Source organism: Triticum aestivum, chromosome 7B, assembly GCF_018294505.1.
Source record: "Triticum aestivum cultivar Chinese Spring chromosome 7B, IWGSC CS RefSeq v2.1, whole genome shotgun sequence".
Taxonomy (NCBI): domain Eukaryota; kingdom Viridiplantae; phylum Streptophyta; class Magnoliopsida; order Poales; family Poaceae; genus Triticum; species Triticum aestivum.
Window position 1 is genome coordinate 107,991,888 of NC_057813.1, and position 24,554 is coordinate 108,016,441.

Sequence of the window (24,554 nt, forward strand, 5' to 3'; positions counted from 1 at the left end):
TATACAGAGGAAAAGGTTCTCTATTGATGCAAACGCTGTACCTAGAGGATATGGATAGAGGAAGAGGGAAAAATTGAAATGAAATAAATAAAGAATAAAGCCAAAAAAATAAGTCGAAGATAGAAGAGCCCAGATTCCAAGTGAAGAAATGGAAACTCGAAAAGGATCCTTCTGATTATCAAAGAATGAGGGGCAAAGGGATTGATACCGAGAAAGATTTCTTCTTATTATAAGACGTGATTTGATCTGCATATGTTTGGTAAAAGACCAATCTTCTCCTTTAATCATATCATAAATGGAAAGTGTTCAATTAGAACATGAAAACGTGACGCAATTGGTCTTAGTTAGTCTTCGGGGCAGAGTTGAAGAAGGGCGGAGACTCTCGAACGAGGAAAAGGATCCCTTCGAAAGAATTGACCAAGGAGTCGTATGAGGTGAAAATATCATGTACGGTTCTGTAAAGGGACAGTAAGGGTGACTTATCTATCAACTTTTCCACTATCAACCCCAAAAAACCCAACTCTGCCTTACGTAAAGTTGCCAGAGTATGATTAACCTCTGGATTTGAAATCACTGCTTATATACCTGGTATTAGCCATAATTTACAAGAACATTCTCTAGTATTAGTAAGAGGAGGAAGGGTTAAGGATTTACCGAGTGTGAGATATTGCATTATTCGAGGAACCCTAGATGTTGTCGCAGTAAAGAATCGTCAAAAAGGGCATTCTAGTGCGTTGTAGATTCTCATCCGAGACTTGTATCATTTGATGATGCCATGTGAATCGGTAGAAACATGTGAAGTGTATGGCTAACCCAATAATGAAAGTTTCGTAAGGGGACTGGAGCAGGCTACCATGAGACAAAATATCCTCTTCTAAAGAGATTCGATTCGGAACTTTTATATGTCCAAGTTCAATATGGAAACTCTTTCAGAGGTATTCTCTTACTTTGTCCGTGTCAACAAACAATTTGAAATACCTAAACTTTTTCAGAACAAGTCCGAGTCAAATAGCAATGATTCGAAGCACTTCTTTTTCCATTACACTATTTCGGAAACCTAAGGACTCGATCGTATGGATATGGAAAATACAGGATTTCCGATCCTAGCGGGAAAAGGAGGGAAACAGATACTCAATTTGAAGTGAGTAAACATAATTCCATACTCGATCTCATAGATCCCTATAGAATTCTATGGAAATCCGTATTCGATGAAAGTCGTATGTATGGCTTGGAGGGAGATCTTTCCTATCTTTCGAGATCCACCCTACAATATGGGGTCAAAAAGCCAAAAAATAAGTGATTTTAGCCCTTATAAAAAGAAAACAGATTCTTGAACCTCTTTCACCCTCACGTCACGTCAAGGTACTGCAGAAAAAAGAAATGCAAAATCCAATCCAATTTTTTGTAATCGATTAGTTAACATGGTGGTTAACCATATTATGAAAGACGGAAAAAGTCATTGGCTTATCAAATTCTCTATCGAGCCGTGAAAAAGATTCAACAAAAGATAGAAACAAATCCACTATTGGTTTTACGTCAAGCAATACATAGAGTAACTCCCAATATAGGAGTAAAAACAAGATGTAATAAAAAAGGATCGACGCTGAAAGTTCCGATTGAAATAGGATCTAAACAAGGAAGATCACTTGCCATTCGTTGGTTATTAGAAGCATCCCAAAAGCGTCCGGGTCGAAATATGGCATTCAAATTAAGTTCCCAATTAGTCGATGCTGCCAAAGGGAGTGGGGGTTCCATACGCAAAAAGGAAGTGACTCATAGAATGGCAGAGGCAAATAGAGCTCTTGAACATTTTTGTTAATCCACGAACATAATTTATGTATGTAGACACATGGATCCGTACATCTCGATCGGAAAAGAATCAATAGAAGGAGAATCGGTTGATATCTTTCTCAAAACAAACAAAAAGGAAAAGAAAGAGAAAACAGAAATCATGATCAACTAAGCCCTCTCGAGGGCTTGCTTAAGAATAAGAAAGAAGAATCTTATGGAAATAGCATGGAATAAGGTTTGATCCTATTCATGGGGATTTCGTAAATATCCCATTTCAAAAATCGAAACAATAGGGACTTTTCAGAGATTGGATGTAGTTACTAATTCATGATCTGGCATGTACAGAATGAAAACTTCATTCTCGATTCTACGAGAATTTTTATGAAAGCGTTTCGTTTGCTTCTCTTCAATGGAAGTTTCATTTTCCCACAATGTATCCTAATTTTTGGCCTAATTCTTCTTCTGATGATCGATTCAACCTCTGATCAAAAAGATAGACCTTGGTTCTATTTCATCGCTTCAACAAGTTTAGTAATAAGCATAACGGCCCTATTGTTCCGATGGAGAGAAGAACCTATAATTAGCTTTTCAGGGAAATTTCCAAACGAACAATTTCAACAAAATCTTTCAATTTCTCATTTTATTATGTTCAAATTTATGTATTCCTCTATCCTTAGAGTACATTGAATGTACATAAATGGCTATAGCAGAGTTTCTTTTATTCGTATTAACAGCTATTCTAGGGGGAAAGTTTTTATGTGGTGCTAACGATTTAATAACTATCTTTGTAGCTCCAGAATGTTTCATTTTATGTTCCTACCTATTGTCTGGATATACCAAGAGAGATCTACGGTCTAATGAGGGTACTATGAAATATTTACAAATGGGTGGGGCAAGCTCTTCTATTCTAGTTCATGGTTTCTCATGGCTATATGGTTCATCTGGGGGGGATCGAGCTGCAAGAAATTGTGAACCGTCTTATCAATACACAAATGTATAACTCCCCAGGAATTTCAATTACACTTATATCCATCACTGTAGGACTTGGGTTTAAGCTTTCCCCAGCCCCTTTTCATCAATGGACTCCTGACGTCTATGAAGGAGTGTGGTTGGTTCGACAAATTCCTACCTCTATATCTATCTCTAAGGTGTTTGGGTTTTGCAAAACTCCATATACATGCAGAAGAGAAATGCTATCCCCACTCTGACCAAGATAGAACTTTTACCAAAAGTTTATTGTGATCTTTTTGTTCAAATAACAATTAAGGTGAAGCAGGGTCAGGAACAATGAATCCCTTTATGATAAACAAATCCATTTTGCAAGTTCGTTATTACGGGTAGTTCCTACAAAGAATCGGACTAATGAAGTATACAATGCTTGTATTATCGATGTAGATGCTACATAGTGGGTTCTCATCCTTCAGAGACTACGAGTGTAATAGGAGCATCCGTTGACAAAAGTATCACCCTAAGATGATCATCTCATGGCTATTGGGAATGAATCAAATCAGATGGTTCTATTTCTCAACCTGTCTGACTTGCTCCTATCGAACCAAGGTGGAAAGGATTAAAAAAGTGAGTCATTCACAACCACTGATGAAGGATTCCTCGAAATGTTAAGGATTAGTAGTTCTTTTTCGAAATCGATTGCGAAAAAGAATGGATTCGATCTTATGCATACGCGAGGAAGGTAATCAAAAAAGAGAGAAGATGAGTTCTTCTTTATTTTATCACTTAGGAGCCGTGCGAGATGAAAGTCTCATCCATGGTTTTGCATGAGAGAAAGAAGTGAGGAATCCGCTTTTCGACTCTGACTCCCCTACTCCAGTCGTTGCTTTTCTTTCTGTTACTTCGAAAGTAGCTGCTTCAGCTTCAGCCACGCGAATTCTCGATATTCCTTTTTATTTCTCATCAAACAAATGGCATCTTCTTCTGGAAATCCTAGCTATTATTAGCATGATTTTGGGTAATCTCCTTGCTATTACTCAAACAAGCATGAAACGTATGCTTGCATATTCGTCCATAGGGCAAATCGAATATGTAATTGTTGGAATAATTGTTGGAGACTCAAATGATGGATATGCAAGCATGATAACTTATATGTTGTTCTATATCTTCATGAATCTAGGAACTTCTTCTTGCATTGTATTATTTGGTCTACGTACCGAAACTGATAACATTCGAGACTATGCAGGATTATACACGAAAGACCTTTTTTGGCTCTCTCTTTAGCCCTATGTCTCTTATCCCTAGGAGGCCTTCCTCCACTAGCAGGTTTCTTCAGAAAACTCTATCTATTCTGTGTGGATGGCAAGCAGGCCTATATTTCTTGGTTTCAATAGGACTCCTTACGAGCGTTCTTTCTATCTACTATTATCTAAAAATAATCAAGTTATTAATGACTGGACGAAACCAAGAAATAACCCCCTATGTGCGAAATGATAGAAGATCCCCTTTAAGATCAAAAAATTCCATCAAATTGAGTATGCCTGTATGTGTGATAGCATCTATTATACTAGGAATATCAGTGAACCCAATTCTTGCAATTGCTCAGGATACCCTCTTTTAGCTGCTAGGTCTATTTCTTAGTTGAAGATCCCTCTTACTAACTAGAATAAAAGAATTAGTAGATCTGTTCCACCCAAAATGGGAATGGGCGCTAGGGTTATGAACTTATAATCATGGAATCGACTCGATCATCAAATTAAAAGTTCATTCCATACCGAACCAGACCGTGCACATTCTTATTATGAGAAGGGGTCATTCGAGCCTATGGAAATAGGATACTCTATTTACATAGAAATCCGTACGTCCTTACATTATATTTAGGATTAGGAATAGGTGTAATCAGACCTGCTTTTGACATATCTATCCTATTCTTATTTGGGTACCATATGCACCTCTTTGGGCTTCTATTGCATTGAGAAATTGAATTGTACATCTTTCATCTTTTTGATTTTGATATCAATTTTGATACATATAAGGTGTCCTACGGATAATGCAACTCGAAGCTATTTGATGTCTGACTCAGGCCTATATGACCGATCGATTGAAATACTCCAAGACTCCACCTTTGTCATGTATTCCATATATCACATTAGATAGATATCATATTCATGGAATAAGATTCACTTTCAAGATGCCTTGATAGTGAAATGGTAGACAGGCGAGACTCAAAATCTCGTGCTGAAGAGCGTGGAGGTTCGAGTCCTCTTCAAGGCATAATATGGAGAATGCTCATTCAATGAGCATTCCCCGCAGAAGTATTCCGGAAATCTGGGCATGCGCTCATAGGATACTCTATCTTCTGAGGTCCTTAACCATCTCCCTGAGAAAAGTAGACAGTAAAATCCAAAATAGACTAAATATATATACCCTGAACGATCCTAAAAATCCCTCGAAGGAGATAATAAAGAACCAAAGTAGATGGTATCCTACTGCAAGGGTGGTCTTGAGAATCCAAAAGAGGTTGCTCAGAAGAGATAGATGTATCCCAACCTCTATTGCTCTCGCGTAAAGACTTTTTTTATGCGACAGGAAAAAGTGACTATGATTCCCCTTTTTGTTTGTGAATCCATGTTTGTATCCTTTGAGCGCACGCCCATTAAGTAGCGATCAAGGAAATCGATCAAATCGTAAACATAGTTCGGTTTTCCGCAATTTTTTTCATTCCTCTGTGTAAATAGCCTAATATGGGTTCATAATCAATAACATCCTCACCATCAAGAGTAACGATCAGTCGAAGAAGACCATGCATTGATGGGTGTTGAGGGCCCATATTGACTATCATGAGATCTTTTCTTGTAAGCGGTAGACTCATATCCTTTCTTCCTTAATTCATTATTCCATGAAAATGGATTATTCCATGAATTCCTCAAAGTGAGGCTCATCAAAATGAAAAATCTAAGACTACTATAAGACTACTAAAAAAATAATAAAACGTGAAAAAAATTGAACGATAAAATTACTGCAACCGAATATTCAACTGACCGATTAATTTCTTATAATGTACTCTATTTTTCTTTGCCAAATAAGCCAGCAAAAGTCGACGTTTTCCCAAAAGTCTTCGTAGACCTCTTTCCAATGAAAAATCTTTTTTGTGTAATTCCAAATGTGAAGCAAGTCTTCGTATCTTATTGGTGAAACTGAATACCTGAAATTCAACAGAACCCCTATTTTCTTCTTTTTCTTCTTTAACCATAAATAAGAAAAAATTCTACTCATTTATTTTTCATGTATTATTCTAATCAGGAAAAATACAAAATTATGTCAGTTATTTTGAAGTTATTCTAATCTCGTACACACACAAATTTGCAATTATTCATCTACTACTGGAATTTGGATTTATTTTATCGATGCAAATTGGATTTGGATAGAGGGGTACATTCTTTCTAATATTTTAGATAGAAGAAACATTTCTTCTATCTAAAATATTAGAAAGAATTTTGCTAATTTATTTATTGCTATATGCAATTTATGGAATTGATACACCATTTAATTGATATCATTTAGCAAAATGAAACACAGCATATGCATCCATCTTTTGGCTCGAGAATTTCACGGGATAGAGATATGGTATAAGAAATAGACTATTAAGTAACTATAAATGAATTGTGGATACATTTGTATCCTTAACATACTGAAACAATTGTCATTATTCGTATCAAACCAATAGCGATTCATACAAGTTTAATCTTCTAATCAATGGTGGGCCAATAATGAATTTTTTTGCATATGTATTAAGACGCTTGGCCTGATTTCGAAATTGTCCAGAGTTGTATCTGTTGTTTTCATTGCAAAATGATGGGTCTCCTTCCAGAACTTTCCAATTATGAGTACGAGAATTGAAAGACATGAAAATTCTCAATTCTCTACGACGTCTAGTAGATAGAAACAAGAAAATCAGAAGAATCTATCTCTCTATTCACTATCATTCCGCGTCTTCGACTTCTATTAGTCTATTTTCTTCTTTAATGCAATAGCTATAGTTTGATATAAGAATCCATTTCTCAAAGTAATGGAAACCATTCTCTTATAGGAAATTGTTCGAAAATCGCTATTCCACCTTTTAGGTATCGTGAAAAGTGATACCTGTGAAGATCGTGCATTTCAGTCAAATTTAGATGCGTTTTTCGAGTCCATGATATAATATAACCAAATTGGATAGACCTTTCACCTATTTAGCTAAGAAAGAATAGATACTGAGGTGGAGAATAGATCAATATGAAGATCATGAGCTGTCCCATAATGAAATTGCCAGTAGTCGCGAATATCTCCTTCTTCCCTAATCCAAGATTGGAGAAAGAAGATCTAAGAGGGACCTATGGAGAATGTAGTTAGAAATCCATAATAGAGTTCGACCACAACGACCAAATTAATTATCCTCATCGAGAAAAATAGACTACTCAATAGAAAAGATTTGAAAATCATGGCATTGGTCTCCTTTTTTTCTTTCTTTAGAGTTTTCTATATGCACAATTTCTCGATGTTTCGATGAGAATTTCTTGACTTTCCATATATAAAAGAGATAGACTATAAATGACATCTCTTATGTCAATAAGACCAAAGGGATGGATATTAAATGATAGGAAGTGCTAGGAAGTGAAATAGAATGAAATAGAGCCACTTTGGGCTTCCCTGTGAAATGAGGCATGGAACGGAGCCACTACAAAGAAATTATGGGAGTTACGAAAGAAGCTTCGGACTCATATTGTTCATGGGTTGAGAGCGGGAGTTGAACTTTAGGAGGTCGAATCTCCCCTCTTTCCTCAGTAGCTCAATGGTAGAGCGGTCGGTTGTTAACTGACTGGTCATAGGTTCGAATCCTACTTGGGGAGATTTTATTCATTCTTTAATGTAAGAATTTTAATGTAAGAATAAAGAATTGAAATAAAGGGCTTACTTTGACCCTTAGGAGTAGGTAACCCGTTCGCTATCCTTGTTTCTATTTCTATTGCATTCTATCTCACTGTATCACATTCTGTTCTACGATTCCACTTCGACAAAAGGAAAGAGCACACCTAAGTTCAATAGCTTTACGTCCGCTATCCCGATCATGATTTTCCTACCCTCAGGGGGAAAGTAAAGGCCCTTCCCCCTTTGGAAGGCTGTGGGCGACGAGGGATTCGAACCCCTGACATCGTGGTTCGTAGCCACGTGCTCTAATCCTCTGAGCTATAGACCCAGCTGTCTCCGCTGGATCTCTTCCCGGGGGTACCCCTTCATTTCTGGTTAAGAAGATGGGAAGCGCCTATCTCTCTATAAGAACAGTGCGTTCCGAGGTGTGAAGTGGGAGAGAGGGGATGTGATGATTGAGGTTTTGAATAGGACGACCTTTGCATTTTAAATTTGGATCTTTTTCTTATTTCAAAATAGTGAAAAAGTCAAATAAGAGGTGTTAAGACTTTTATCATTCTGGCATCGAGCTATTTTGCCGCAGGACCTCCCCTATAGTATCGTCACTGCAGTAGAGTGTAACCACCAAATTCGGGATGGATTGGTGTGGTTCCTCTATGCCTAGGACACCAGAATATCGACCCATGAATGAGGAAAGGCATGACATAAATATTGGCTAGTAATTGTGAAGCCCCAATTCTTTACTGAAAGGGACACCAAAGGCCTCTGCCCTCCCTCTCTATCTATCCAAGAGATGGAAGGGCAGAGCTTTTTTTTGTTTTTTCATCTTTTCATCAAAGAGTTGAACAATGAAGATAGATGGCAAGTGCCTGATCGTTTTGATCAGGCCGTGTAGGAACAAGGTTCAAATCGCTCATTAATTAGGATGCCTCAGCTGCATACATCACTGCACTTCCACTTGACACCTATTTAAATGGCTCGTCTCAACGCTAACTCATCCTATTTCCATACTTCTGTCGCTCCATCCTCGTATGGGTGGAGAACCCGTCATTGTCTCGGCTGTGATACCGGAGGCTCTAGGGAAATCGGAGGAGAGAGCACTCATCTTGGGGTGGGCTTACTACTTATATGCTTTCAGCAGTTATCCTCTTCGCACTTAGCTACCCCGCGTTTACCGTAGGCACGATAACTGGTACACCAGAGGTGCGTCCTTCCCGGTCCTCTCGTACTAGGGAAAGGTCCTCTCAATGCTCTAACACCCACATCGGATATGGACCGAACTGTCTCACGGCGTTCTGACCCCAGCTCACGTACGCATTAATGGGCGAACAACCCAACCCTTGGAACCACCTATAGCTCTAGGTGGCGAAGAGTCGACATTGAGGTGCCAAACCTTCCTGTCGATGTGGACTCTTGGGGAAGATCAGCCTGTTATCCCTAGAGTAACTTTTATCCGTTGAGCAACGACCCTTCCACTCAGCACTGTCGGATCACTCAGGCCGATTTTCGTCTCTTCTCGACGGGTGAGTCTTGCAGTCAAGCTCCCTTCTGCCTTTGCACTCAAGGACCAATGTCCGTCTGGCCCAAGGAAACCTTTGCACACCTCCATTACCTTTTGGGAGGCCTACGCCCCATAGAAACTATCAACCTGAGACTGTCCCTTGGCCCGCGGGTCTGACACAAGGTTAGAATCTAAGCTCTTCCAGAGTGGTATCTCGCTGATGGCTCGGCCCCCCCCGAAAGGGGGCCTTCTTCGCCTTCCACCTAAGCTGCGCAGGAAAGGCCCAAAGCCAATCCCAGGGAACAGTAAAGCTTCATAGGGTCTTTCTGTCCAGGTGCAGGTAGTCTGCATCTTCACAGACATGTGTATTTCACCGAGCCTCTCTCCGAGACAGTGCACAGATCGTTACACCTTTCGTGCGGGTCAGAACTTACCCGACAAAGAATTTCGCTACCTTAGGACCATTATAGTTACGACCTCCATTCATTGGGGCTTTGGTCGCCGGCTTCCCTGTCATTAGTTCACCAACTTCCTTGACCTTCCGGCACTGGGCAGGCGTCAGCCCCCATACATGGTCTTACGACTTTGCGGAGACCTGTGTTTTGGTAAACAGTCTCCCGGTCCTAGTCATTGCGGCCCCCTTTTGTGAGGAGGCAACCCTTCTCCCGAAGTTACGGGGTTATTTTGCCAACCATCAGGAGAAGCAAATACAAGGGGTACACTAATTACTAAGACTTAGGAAGTCACAATTAATGCAAAAATAGCTAATTGGAAAGCAATAGACATATTTCTAATCCTCCAAGCTACCATCAAATAAAGTTGACTACATATTTGATCCCTCACTGAACCAAAATTATAAAAAAATACAAGAAGTAGGAGGGGTTTAATCATGAATCCATTTATTCTTCTCTTTAATTCAAATTTATTACTTAAACCGCTTTTTATTTGGATATGGGGGTGAGAAGAAATTATTTACTCTTTATTTCACAAGCGGGTATAGCGGATCCTGTATCCGTTTATACAGTATACAGAGATATATCGAAAAGGAACTTGAATCTGATATCTTTCTAGAGGCTAATAAATCTTTTATTTTTTATATGGCTATGTTCTATTTGTAGGAGTATAATAAGGATTAGGTTGTGCAGAGATGGCTTAGTGGTTGATAGCTCCGGCTTGAAAACCGGTATAGTTCAAGGAACTATCGAGGGTTCGAATCCTTTTGCTTATTGAATACGTTTGTTTCTTTCATTTTTTGTCCCTTATCTTTCTTTCATAAAAAGGAATGAATGGCTCGGCTAGATGGAATAACCTAGCCAAAACATAAAAAAGTAGAACAGGTATAAATAAGAAAATCTTAATTAAGAGGGTTCATGTAAAGAATAGGTTCCAAATCACGGTCGATTCCCTTTTCAAAACCTGTTGTAGCAGCTCGGGCTCTTCCTGCATGCCTTAAATGGCCCACAAAAAAGAAGAATCTTAGAACAAAATGAGAAGTTGATAACCAACTTCTAGGAGACACATAATTAACTTCATTGATCTCGGTAGCTATGCCACCCACGGAATTTAAATAGCCTAAAGGAGCATGGGTCATATATTCCGCTGAGCGTCATTCTTGCCAAGGTTGTATGTCTTTTTTCAACCTACTCAAGTCCAAACCATTGGGGCCTGAGGGAGTCCTAGATTAGGGGGTATCCGGAGAACCAGACTATATACATCGTTCGGACTATTGAAGCGTGAAGATACAAGACACAAGACTCTGGCCCGTGTCCGGATGGGACTCTCCTTCGCATGGAAGACAAGCTTGGCGATCCGGATATTATATTTCCTTCCTTGTAACTGACTCCATGTAAACCCTAGCCCTCTCCGATGTCTATATAAACTGGAGAGGATGGTCCTTAGAAGGCCGATCACAATTACAATCATACCATCATAGGCTAGCTCTTAGGGTTTAGCCTCTACGATCTCGTGGTAGATCTACTCTTGTAATACTCATATCTTCAATATTAATCAAGCAGGAAGTAGGGTTTTACCTCCATCGAGAGGGCCCGAACCTGGGTAAACATTGTGTCCCTTGCTTCCTGTTACCATCAGCCTAAGACGCACAGATCAGGACCCCCTACCCGAGATCCGCCGGTTTTGACACCGACATTGGTGCTTTCATTGAGAGTTCCTCTCTGTCTTCGCTGCAAGGCTTGATGGCTCGTCTCATTTTCAAGGACGACATCATCTCTATAGGAACGCTGGCTGTAGGCCAGATTCTTCGACTTGGCGGCTTCATTATGGCCGCCCCATTGGCTGTCGCGCCAACGATGGCCTCTCGGGTCATCACACATAACCTTCGCATCAATTTGGAGCTGGCCGAACAGATGGATCCGATAGAGCTCACCTCTCTTAACGGTCTCTTGGATCGCATTGCCGCTTTGGGAGTCACTACGGACTATGACCAGCTTGGGCATAAACCCGACCAGAGGGACATTAGATCCCCGCTGGTCACCCATGAGATAGCGGTAGTGGAGGAACCACACACGGGCCGCCCCTCAACTTTGAGGACGAATTATGTCTGGATCACCGAACTCAGTAAACCGAACACCTATTCGAAGGAAGACATGACCCAAGTCCCGGGCATAGAATCGGGCATCGGGCCGAAGAGATCGGGTGATGCTCCGGACCCCGAACTGTCGGGCTCGAAACCTTCCGTGCCCCCGGGTGTCAGATCAGATCAAAATCCGGACTCAGCCAACGACCCTCGCTCGGACTTAAACTGTCACTTCCACATCAAGCAAGAGCCCCTAGAGACGGTACACCATTACTGGGCGAGGTTCCTCCTTGCACTTAACAAGGTCGAGGACTGCCACAAGGAGGATGTAGTCTCACTTTTCTGCAAAAACTGCATGAACAAGGACTCCTTAATGCTATAAGTCGCCGTGACCTAGTACACTTTGAGGACTTAGCAACCATAGTACATAAGTATTGTGCGATGGAAAGTGCCTGGAAGACACAAACCGAATTTTTGGATAGTATGACCCTCACCAGAACCTTTGTCCGAACTAAACGGCCAAACTCTCGTAAGTCGACTGATTCAATTCCCAAGAAACCAAAGCCCGCCCCAAGGCGTGGAACCGTATTGGAAGGATGGCTCAATGGGCCATGTAAGCTTCACAGTACGCCGAATGCAACACCAACCCATAGCCTTAGGGCATGTTGGATACTCCGGCAGGTAGCTAAAAGTGGCGAGGATCTCCTTGAGAGCCATAAAGCAGAACAACATCCCGCCAAGGAACACAATACGGTACTAACAGTCTTTGAGACTTTCGCCTCAAACAATAGGCGCAAGCGAGCTCATCGAAGCTCTGCTGAAATCTTCCATGTGGCAAAACTAAATTTGTGGAACGACACTGCTATAACTTTCAACACCAATGATGAACCCAAATTCCAGACCATCCGGGCGCCAGCTGCTCTGGTCCTTAGCCCAATAGTGGATGGCTTTTGGCTCACTAAAGTACTCATGGACGGCGGAAGCGGATTAAACTTGATCTATGAAGAAACGCTCAAGAAGATGGAAATCGATAAAAGCCGCATTGGACAGAGCGGCACAACCTTCAGGGGAATTATCCCAGTCGGGAGGCACAGTGTGCGGGAAAAATCACACTCGATGTGGTATTCGGCACCCCAGAGAATTACAGGTCCGAAGAAATCACATTCCAAGTGCCTCCTTTCAGCAGCGGATACCATGCCCTTCTAGGGCGGAACGCGTTTGCTAGCTTTCAAGCTATACCTCATTATGGGTACATGAAGCTTAAAATGCCCGGACCCAATGGAATCATCACTCTAGCTAGTGATCCGGATGTCGCACTCCGCACCAAAAACAAAACCGCAGCACTAACCTTGGAAGCACTATCCGAAGCCCTAGCAGCTGAAGAATTAACAACGCTGCGCGCCACCATGGATAGGGACAACGTGATACTGGACAAACGACCCAAGTCCACCTCATTTAAACCCGCAGATGAGATAGTCAAATTCCAAGTCCACCCAATGGACCCCACGAAGACAGCTTCCATCGGGACGCAGTTGAGCCCCGCTGTGGACGCCGCACTGCGAGACTTCTTACGCAAGAATTGGGACATTTTCGCTTGGCACCCATCGGACATGCCGGGCATCCCGCGTGAATTGGCCGAACACAGCCTTAACATACTAAAGGGATACAAACCTGTCAAACAGACCCTAAGGCGATTTTCAGAGCCCAAATGGCAAGCCATGGGGGAGGAGCTAGCCAAGCTACTTGAGGCCGGATTCATCAGAGATATCAAACATCCGGATTGGCTGGCAAACTTGGTAATGGTACCAAAGAAGGACAAATCCTGGCGCCTACGCGTCAACTTCAAAGACCTTAACAAGGCTTGCCCCAAGGATCCCTTTCCCCTCCCTCGCATCGATCAAATCATCGATGCCACAGCAGGACACGACTCGCTGTGTTTCCTCGACGCATACTCTGGATACCATCAAATAAAGATGGCAGAGTCCGACCAAGCTGCAACAGCTTTCATAACGCCATATGGCCCTTTCTGCTTCAAAACTATGCCTTTTGGGCTTAAGAATGCCGGCGCAACCTACCAACGCATGATTCAAACATGCCTGGAAAAGCAAATCGACAAAACAGTGGAGGCATACGTGGATGACGTAGTCATAAAAACAAGACACGTCGAAACCCTAATAGATGACTTGAGGCTTACGTTCGACAACCTATGAACATACGACATCAAGCTGAATCCGGAGAAATGTGTTTTCAGCGTCCCCTCTGGAAAACTGCTGGGCTTCATCGTTTCCAATAGAGGAATTGAAGCTAATCCGACAAAAATCCGAGCTTTGTAGCAGTTGGCTATACCAACAGACCTCAAACACATCCAGAAACTAGCTGGATCCGTGGCTGCTTTGAGCCGCTTTATCTCCAGGTTAGGAGAAAAGGCATTGCCTCTTTATCGCCTTCTTCGGTGCACCGAACACTCTGTGTGGACAGATGCAGCCGCGGCCGGACTCGATGAAATAAAGACCTTATTGGCCAGTAATCCAGTCCTAACAGCGCCAAATATCGACGAACCTATGCTGCTGTACACAGCTACAACACATCAAGTTGTAAGCGCAGTACTCGTCGTCGAACGAGAGGTTAACGGATACAAATTCTCGCTACAGAAGCCGGTTTATTATGTATCCACGGTCCTCACCCCATGCAAATCCCGATACCCACACTATCAAAAAATAGCATACGCAGTCTTCATGTCATCCCGAAAGCTACGACACTACTTTCAAGAGTGTTCGATTATGGTGGCCTCTGAAGTAACACTAAACGATATAATAAATAACGGCGATGCCACGGGCCGGATTGCTAAATGGGCCATCGAGCTCATTCCGTTCGACATAACATACACGCCTCGACGGGCTATCAAGTCGCAAGTACTAGCTGACTTCGTCGCCGAATGGATGGAAGCCGAACTCCCTAAAGAGTATGGCGCGTACTCTGACTGGATCATGCACTTCGACGGCTCTAAAATGCTGGCCGGATTGGGAGCACGTGTAGTCCTCACGTGTCCCACCGGAGACACGGTCCAATACGTCCTCCAAATATTATACACAGACTCCAACAATGCAGCCGAATATGAGGCTCTGTTGCACAGTCTTCGGATGGCAGTTTCTATGGGCATTCAATGCCTAGAGGTGCGTGGGGATTCAAACCTTGCAATATCACAAATAAACGGAGACTTTGGTGCCAAGGATCCGAAAATGGCGGCCTACCATAATGCCGTCCTTAAAATGTCAGCTCGGTTCAAGGGGCTCGAATTTCACCACGTGGCTCGAGAAAACAATCAAGCGGCAGATGTCCTTGCCCGCATCGGCGCGAAACGCGACCCTGTCCCACCTAACATATTCCTAGAAAGGATTTTCAAGCCATCCATGATATGGGAAGGGGAGTCCGACAATACCATCACGGATCCAAATACATCCCCAGATTCCGAACTATCAGACATAATCGGAGGTTCTACCACCGAAATAACATCGTCAGCCCACGAAATAATGGTTGTCATCGCCCCGTGGACTGGGCCTTTCTTGGCCTACCTAAATAGGCAGGAGCTCCCCGAAGACCAAAATGAAGCACGCTGCATCGTCCGGCGTTCTAAAGCTTACAAAGTCCATGAAGGGGAACTCTATAAGAAAAGTGCGACCGGAGTGCTTCAAAGGTTCATCTCCGAAGAGGAAGGGCGGCGGCTCTTGTCTGAAATACATGCCGGACTGGGCGGGCACCACGCCACGGCTCCAGCACTAGTCAGCAAGGCCTTCCATACAGGTTTCTATTGGCCGACGGCCCGAGCAGACGCACAGGACCTTGTCCAACACTGCGTCGGTTGCCAGCTCTTTGCCAATCAGAGTCATATGCCCCCTACCGCTCTCCAAACAATCCCCATAACTTGGCCCTTCATGGTCTGGGGGCTGGATATAGTTGGACCCCTTAAAGGGGGAAGCCACAAGAAAAAAATACTTATTGGTCATGGTAGATAAGTTCACCAAATGGATAGAAGCCAAACCAGTGAAAACGGCCGAATCCGGACCAGTAATAGACTTTATATCCGGGGTCGTACACCGATACGGTGTCCCCCACAGCATCATCACCGATAATGGCTCAAATTTCACGGCCGATGAGGTGAAATCTTGGTGTGGCAAAATGGGCATTAAGCTCGACTATGCTTCCGTCTACCACCCTCAAACAAATGGCCAGGTCGAACAGGCAAACGGTCTCATCATGAGCGGCATCAAACCCAGACTAGTGCGATCCTTGACAGAGTCGGATAATCATTGGGTCGAGGAGCTCGACTCTGTACTCTGGGGGCTGCGGACCACGCCGAATCGCACCACCGGATATACACCATTTTTTATGGTGTACGGTGCGGAAGCAGTACTACCTTGCGACATAATACATAATTAGCCACGCGTAGGCATGTACGAAGAGAAGGAAGCCGAGTTAGATCGGCAGGATAACTTGGGCGCCCTAGAGGAGGAGCGCGATGTTGCTAAGGCCCATTTCGCATTCTATCAGCAATAGGCTCGACGATACCAAAGCAGAGAAGTGCGGGCCAAAACTTATAATATTGGCAAGCTCGTTCTACCCTTACCGGAGAAGAAGAAGGACAAGCTCACCAAGTGGGAAGGACCCTTCATCATCGACAAAGTTCTCACCGGAGGAGCGTACCGCTTACATAATGCGTCCGACAACAGACTCGAGCCAAACCCATGGAACGCGGCCAGACTCCAAAGATTCTACGCCTAGCGCCGAACTCAGTGTTCGTCTCCTTACCCCCTCCTTTTTAAATTATGCTCCCTCCCTCTTCCTTTATCGATCTTTTTCCTTTCTCACACAGTATTTAATACAGTACGGACTTCCGGACTACTCCGGCCGCACTATGTGTGTAAGCTCTACCTGGGGGCTGCCTATACGGAAGCTAAATATAAATTACTCTCAGGGCTTTTTGCCCATCACACATGAGTTTCTTTTTCCATGTGTGCCTTTTCTTCACCATTATATGCATCGATATGACTTAAGACGTGGCCAAGCTGGGTTGCCTGGCTCCTGTGTTTATGCCCTACATTCCTGTTAATTCGGCTAGGGCATAAGGGGAGCACCTCTGCGATTGTTACTGCCGATTGAGCCGGATGTGTACCTCAGACTGGGAAAAGCCAAAAGCTAGTTTCCTTAAGAGAATATTCGGTCAGTGAACAAAAGATGTCTTTGTTTATCACAACATTAATCCCCAGAAGTTTTGTATCCTGCGCTATGGTTCGTAGTCCGGACATGTGCCTTGACACATGCTTACCCAGGGAAAGGAACCCTTAACGGAACTATTCTCCTTGGAAGATGTTTCTTACTATCCATGTAATATAACATAACTAGTTGGGTACTTGTCTGTTCAAGCACTTATGACCCCTACGCCTGGTTTCCACGCATACTCCGGTTTTGTATAACCGAGCGGGTATTCAGACACACCCCGGACTGTAGGATCCGGGGGCTGAAGCGAAAAGGTCCGCCATGACAAATGATTTTAATCCGGCTAGGGGCTACTTATGTCCATTGAATTACACAGTCACTTGGACTGACTATATTCCTCCTCTATACCATCCAACAGGCTATCTATCTTACAATCTTGTTGAGAATACTTCGCGGCTAACGCAACCTGGTCATATACCAGACTCACGGGAATTTCTTGCCCATCTGGCCCCGTCGGTCCAACTTCTGCCATATGGTTCGGGTCCAGCTTGGTGTAGCGCGTCGTCACCATAGCCCATGCTTCCCTTGCACCCTGCCGGCAGGCTGACATCTTCCACAGTCGGAAGCACCGCCGTGCCCCTTGAAGCATGTCCACAAGATCTCCCATGCCATTTGGCAGGAGGCTTGACAGCCACAAGGCCTGCGCTACGCCCTGCATCGCCTGCCGAGCTTGCTCGTGCAGCTGTGAGAGGTCTTTCAGTAAATCTCCTGCAGATGCAGGCATCTCCTCCTCAGGGCGACCCGTCAGCATGCCTACAAGCAAAACTCTTTCAATGTACTTCCTCGCCAAACTATGCTACAGTTCGTCTAGGCACCTACCATAAATGCCACGGTGGAGCCTTTTGTTCTCATTCACGGAGTCCGCCAGCTGTGCACGGATGTCCTTTAATTCCACTTCCAGCCGAACATTGGCATCTTGGAGAGTATTCTTCTCCTGTTTAACTTGCGTAAGAATGCGCTCGCCGGCCTTTAGTTGCCTCTGGAAATGCGACTCGTCATCCCTCCCGCCCTCCGGATTTACTCTGGGGTTATCTACAGAATTTTCTGTTAAATTTGTCATACCAACCAGTTGCTAACTGGTGCATTTTCATATAATCAAGATAAATGTTACCATATGAGGCCTTCTGGGATTCCTCTAGCTTGTCAACTGTGGCCCTCAGTTGGGTCTTGCACTCCTCTAGCTCCCAAGACAATTGCTCATTCTTATCTACAAGAACCTGCACATAAATTGATACTTAAAACTGTTGTTTCAACCGTTTGAAGTCTGAGGGGCTACTGCTATACATGCTCATCAAACTTTCTTCCCCGTATATCTTTGGTATACTGGACTGTCTCCCGGGCAAGTCCGGTTTGAGCAGCTCGGATGTATGCGTCTCCCGAATTGAAAGCATTAAATGCCTCTTTGGAAAAGATGTTGTTGCGAAGCACAGCCCATCGATGCCGGTGATTCATGGCGCTCTCTACTTCGGAATTTATGGCAGAGAGCATATATGCGTCGTCTGTCGGAGGACTATGCGGCATTGGCCCTACATCCGCCTCCTCTCTCGAAGTCGGTTCTGGAGCCCGACTGGTGGAGGCGTGGTTGGCAGGATCCCCGGATACAGTCCGGATACCCCTCTTCCTTCCAGGATGTAAAGGGCGTTGTTACACTTAAAATAACAATAATTACATGACAGGTTGTTTCCTTACCTCTGTAGAGGCGTGTCGGCCCTGACCGCTTTCCTCTTGAGCCTACCCAATCCGGACGCCTGTGGTTGACGGGTCCCTAGGGGCTCGGCTCTGTGCTCCGAACATCGCTTCTACAAAAACACGACGCTTCAGGGATAAGGCGTGACATCAGGAAAGAGTCCTCTTCGAAGGATCGATTCTTTGGCTTGGCTTACACGCGACGAGGGTAGCAGTCCAGGATAATTAGCAGTAATAGCCACTGAGGCTCCGTCACGGCTTGCCCGGGAAAATATCCCGTTGACAAGCTCCACGGCCGCATCTGGGTCTTCTTCGAGTCTTGGATCCAGGGCCCTTTCGGGGTCCTCTGGCTGCGGGGAAGGGCTAGAGATTCCTTCTACGGCCGTCCTCAGTTCCTGCTCGGAAATATCGATGCAGGTAACTTTAGCAAAGAATGCCACAATAAGTGAAGCGAGAAAATAAATGACGACTTACCCAGTTTCGGGGATTATACATGGAGAATCCGTCTCGCGGTTTGATATGGAGGAAGTCTTCCTATTCTCCTTTGTATAGGTCGGACAGTATCCTTGCCAGAGCGGTGGGGGAGTCCGGACCCTTAAGGCCACAACGGGTGGCATTGTCTGTCCCGTTGAAGTGCCACATGGGATTGCCCCGATATTGAAGTGGTTGCACTCCCCGCATTATGCATATTGCCATGACCACGACTATCGTAAGTCCGAATTTGGCCAGTAACTTTATCCTGCTCATCAGGAAATGTATTTCCCTGGAATCCTCTTCTTGGGGGCCTCGGGGGCGCCAGCTTAGACGTGCCCTCGGTGGGGTGTTACTGAACTTGGAGAGTCCTGTCTGGACTTGATCCGGAAGGGAAGCATCGTCAATATAAAACCACTCTGAAGCCCAGTTATCTGGTGCCTTCTTGGGAGTGCCGGATAGGTATCCGGTCTCAGCGATACGCCATACTTCGGCCCCGCCCACTTGACATAGGGATTCTCCCTGGTTGCGGAAGACAAGGCAGAACAACTTCTTCCACAATCCGAAATGAGCCTCACAGCCTAGAAATAGCTCACAAAGGGCGACATACCCTGCTATATGTAGTACGGAGGCCGGGGTAAAGTTATGCAACTGGAGGCCGTAAAACTCCAGAAGCCCACGAAGGAAGGGATGAATAGGAAACCCGACGCCCCTTAACAGATGCGGAATTAGGCATATTTACTCCTCTGGAGACGGATTGGGGGATCTCTCCACTTGTTCTCCGCTGTTATAGGTGGCCACTTCGGCTCGGACAGGGACCATGAACGCCGGCGGGAGGAGCCCTTGTGTTTGTAACTTTATCAAACGGCTATGGGAAACTGAACACTCTCACCAGTCCCCTGGCTTGGGGAAAGGGGAGCGAGCAGAACAGCTGCAACGACAGGCCATGTTGGAATGGTTTTTTCTGGGCGCTCTATTGGATGCTTGCTCGAGGAGGGAGAGTGAGGTTTGGATCTGGGAATCCCCATCTCTTCAAATAGACGGATAGCCCGAAGGACCGAGGGTGGCAAATGCAAAAATGCCTCGACTCCTCGCATTCACTCGACACGTGGAAATGGTCATTATTGAAGCACTGAAGCCGAGGAGTACAACATTGATGAGATGTCAGACAATGTTCGTCATGATGGGTACATTAGAGTATTCGGAGAGGGAACCCGCCTTGCAATGCCGAAAACAAGACTGCGCACCGGACTCACCGTCATTGAAGCCTGGTTCAGGGGCTACCGAGGGAGTCCTGGATTCGGGGGTTCCGGAGAGCCGGACTATATACATCATTCGGACTATTGAAGCGTGAAGATACAAGACACAAGATTCCGGCCCGTGTCCGGATGGGACTCTCCTTTGTGTGGAAGACAAGCTTGGCGATCCGGATATTATATTTCCTTCCTTGTAACCGACTCCATGTAAACCCTAGCCCTCTCCGGTGTCTATATAAACCGGAGAGGATGGTCCTTAGAAGGCCGATCACAATTACAATCATACCATCATAGGCTAGCTCTTAGGTTTTAGCCTCTATGATCTCATGGTAGATCTACTCTTGTACTACTCATATCTTCAATATTAATCAAGAAAGAAGTAGGGTTTTACCTCCATCGAGAGGGCCCGAATCTAGGTAAACATTGTGTCCCTTGCTTCCTATTACCATCAGCCTAAGACGCACAGATCGGGACCCCCTACCCGAGATCCGCCGGTTTTGACACCGATAGGGCCCCTTAGAGGTTCTAACCATGGAGCACGAAGGTCCCAAAAATGCATAGTTTCCCCTCCAAAGATAACCTCCCCAGTTGGGGAACACATTATATATTTACCTAAACCTGTGGGTCCTTGAGCGGATCCCACATTAGCTCCAAGATGTTGGTCTCTAACTAGAAGAGTAAAAGCTTGAGCTTGAGAAGCTTCTGGCCTAGTGGGTCCATAAAACTCACTCAGATAAGCTGTATTATTGAACAATACAAAACAACAAGCGATAAAACCAAATACAGATAAAGCAGCTAAACTATAAGACAAGTAAGCTTCTCCAGACCATACAAATGCACGGCGAGCCCATGCGAAGGGTTGAGTTAAAATATGCCAAATTCCGCCAAATACACAAATAAAACCCAACCATACATGCCCACCAATTATATCTTCTAAATCATCTACACTAACAATCCACCCTTCTCCACCAAAAGGAGATTTTAGTAAATAACCAAATATAACACTGGGACTAAGGGTCAAATTGGTAATTTTTCTTACATCTCCCCCCTAGGGGCCCAAGTATCATATACACCACCAAAATAAAGAGCCTTGAGTACTAGAAGAAAAGCACCTAGACCTAACAAAATTAAGTGAATACCCAAAATTGTAGTCATTTTATCTCTATCTTTCCAGACATAACCAAAGAATGGAAAAGATTCCTCAAGAGTCTCGGGTCCCAGAAGCGCGTGATAAATGCCACCGAAGCCTAAGACTGCGGAGGAAATTAGGTGAATTACGCCAGATACAAAGTACGAAAAGTATCTAGAACTTCCCCCCTGGCCCTACTCCCCAACCTAGAGTAGCTAAGTGTGCAAGTAAAATCAACCCTTGTTCATACATGGGCTTTTCTGGTATGAAATGGGCCACTTCAAATAGGTTCATTGCTCCGTCCCAGAATACGATTAATCCGGCATGGGCTACATGAGCTCCAAGTAGTTTACCGGACAAATTGATAAGTCTGGCATTCCCAGCCCACCAAGCAAAGCTGGTGGTTTCTTGGTCACGACCAGCTAAAACGAAAGTTCCATTAAAGAGCGTTTCCACGTGGTAGAACCTCCTCAGAGAATATAAGATTTTCATGAGAAAGTCTCAAATTCAGGATCTTCCGCTGCACAGATTTCCTGGGAAACAAAGTCATAGGCACGTAAGTGCAGAGCCAAGCCGACTATGCCAATAGCACTCATCCATAAATCGGTGACGGGTACAAATAGCATAAAGAAATGTAGCCAACATTTATTGGAAAAAGCAACACCAAAGATTTGAGACCAAAAGCGGTTAGCAGTGACCATCGAATAAGTTTCTTCAGCTTGAGTTGGGTTAAAAGCACGGAAGGTATTTGCATCATCACTGTCCTCAAATAGAGTGTTTTCTATGGCCACTCCATAAATACCGCATAGCAGAGACGCACCTAATACTCCGGCAACTCCCATCATATGAAATGGGTTCAACATCCAATTATGAAATCCTTGGAAGAAAAGCATGAATCAAAATATCGCTGCTACGCCAAAACTCGCGCAAAGAACCAACCAGATTGCCCAAGTGGATAAATAAGGAATACAAAAACAAAAACAACAATTGGACCAGAGAATGACATTGCATTATAAGGCCGCAATTGAATAGACCGAGCAAGTTCAAATTGGCATAACATGAAACATATTAGTGCAAAAGCCCTGTGGAGAGCTAAAAAAGTCCATAGACCGCCTAATTGACACCAACGAGTAAAATATCCTTGTGCTTCGGGCCCCCGTAGTAGCAACAAAGAGTGTGCTAAACTATTGGTAGGGGTAGAAACTGATGCGGTTAAGAAATTACAACCTTCCAAAAAGGAACTAGCCAATCCATGGGTATACCAAGAAGTTACAAAAGTTGTCCCTGTAAACCAACCCCCTAAAGCGAAATAAGCACAAGGAAAGAGCAATAGGCCAGACCATCCTACAAAAAAACGGTCCCTTCATAACCAGTCATCCATAGTATCAAATAGATCATTTTCTTCTTTAGGAATTCTACCTAGGGCTATAGTCATTTTGATCCTCCTATTCAACTACTTCAACCATTTCCGAGCACCTCATATCAATTTCCAAGGCATAAGATAGTTTTATCATCCGTGGACGATTTCTTTCTCGTTCAATGCCGCTTTTCAATGGTCTCGAAGAGAGAAATTTCCCATTTTTATCTATGGAGTCACAACCGAGGTCGTGGTAAATCCATGAATTTGATTCGATTTGTTTTTCTTATACTATAGAAATAGAAATAAATTGTTTTTCTTATACTATAGAAAGAAATAAACCTTTGAATTCAGCATTATTCCAAGACTCCTATTTCAAAGTCTATCTTTTAAGGGAAAAATGAAAATAAAAGTAACCCTTCTTTTCCCATTCCCTCTCTATTGCATGGGTGGAAGAACTAAAATAGAGGATTCTGAAAAAAGGACCTTCGAAATCCAATTTTATGTGTAGCGCAAAGGAGTTGTGATTTCTTCTTATTCATATAGAACATCTAGTAACAAGAATATGAAATCATAAATAGCGAAAAATTCTTGTCTTGCACGGTCTAAGTCTAAGGAAATAAAGAAAATTCGCTTATACAATTTCATCTACATCGAATTTATATATCAGAATAGCGGATAGAGGCATCAATTAAAGGGGTCAGGTCTACTTACTTTATGCTTCTTTCCAATTTTATGGTGGATTTGATAAGAACCCTTTTTGCTTTCTTGATAAATAATCGACAAAAAAGCGTTTTTTATATAACCTGCTTGCCTTATTATAATTATAACAAGTCCTATATGGAAATGCCCGCTAAAGAGAAAATTTATTTGATTGTCTCTCTGCCAATATCGATTTTTAGAAAGAAAAAACAAGATTTTTCTTCTTTTTTATTAACATTAGGAAAAAAGAATATAACTAAAATGGAATTGGCAATATAATTTTTATTGACTTTTGAAAGAAAAAAGGGTTCTTTTGCAATCGTTATTTCTTATTTCTATCCTATATCATATCACGGAAACCTTTCGCTTTCGAACGTGGAGAGATGGCTGAGTGGACTAAAGCAGTAGATTGTTAATCTGTTGTACAATTTTTTTGTACCGAGGGTTTGAATCCCTCTCTTTCCGCTCCCTTGGATCATTTGGGACTTTCGAATTGGAAAGAATTCTGACCCCCGGATTTTCTCATAGATGAATGTACGAAACAAATCCAATAAGAAAAAATGGAATTTTTACTCCTCGTGTCCAGGATTCCGTCCTGGGTCATTAGATAAGAATCCAAAGATAAGGAGTGAAACAAAGAATATCACTACTGTATAAACAAAAAGTTTGAGAGTAAGCATTACATAATCTCCAAGATTTTTTTAAGGAATAGATTACCAGTTTTTCCTTACCACACGGATCCACTCGGATGTTTTTTTATACCTAAAAATGCAAAAAAGAATTCTTGAAAAAATTTGCAATAATTCATTTATAATAAGCACTCTTATGAATAGCAAAAATAGGGTTAGGTGGTTAGGTATTGTGTAGGTACCTTCTCAACGTAGGTGCAGGGGAGTATAAAGGCTGATCCAAATTTATTGTTGTAGCTACCCATTCAGTGTAGAAGAATTTAAATTTGAGAATCGAAGGTTCATAATATAAAAATATATAACTTG

At 43.3% G+C, this 24,554-nt stretch overlaps 1 long non-coding RNA gene, 2 other non-coding genes and 1 pseudogene across 3 annotated transcripts in view; 3 read left to right on the top strand and 1 right to left on the bottom strand.

The window, feature by feature from the left end:
* Positions 1-7,811, top strand: part of LOC123161127 (uncharacterized) — a 12,492-nt gene extending 4,681 nt beyond the window's left edge. Inside the window, exons 2-3 of the long non-coding RNA XR_006480548.1 lie at positions 6,891-6,893; positions 7,800-7,811. This is a non-coding gene — a long non-coding RNA (uncharacterized lncRNA). The remainder of the gene's footprint in view (positions 1-6,890; positions 6,894-7,799) is intronic.
* On the top strand, positions 7,557-7,628 carry TRNAN-GUU (transfer RNA asparagine (anticodon GUU)). The gene has a single exon. It is a non-coding gene; the product is annotated as a tRNA-Asn (tRNA).
* Positions 7,812-21,705: 13,894 nt separating the features above from the next.
* On the bottom strand, positions 21,706-22,935 carry LOC123158941 (photosystem II D2 protein-like; annotated as a pseudogene).
* A 1,001-nt stretch (positions 22,936-23,936) lies between these two features.
* Positions 23,937-24,024, top strand: TRNAN-GUU (transfer RNA asparagine (anticodon GUU)). The gene has a single exon. It is a non-coding gene; the product is annotated as a tRNA-Asn (tRNA).
* Positions 24,025-24,554: the final 530 nt, after the last annotated feature.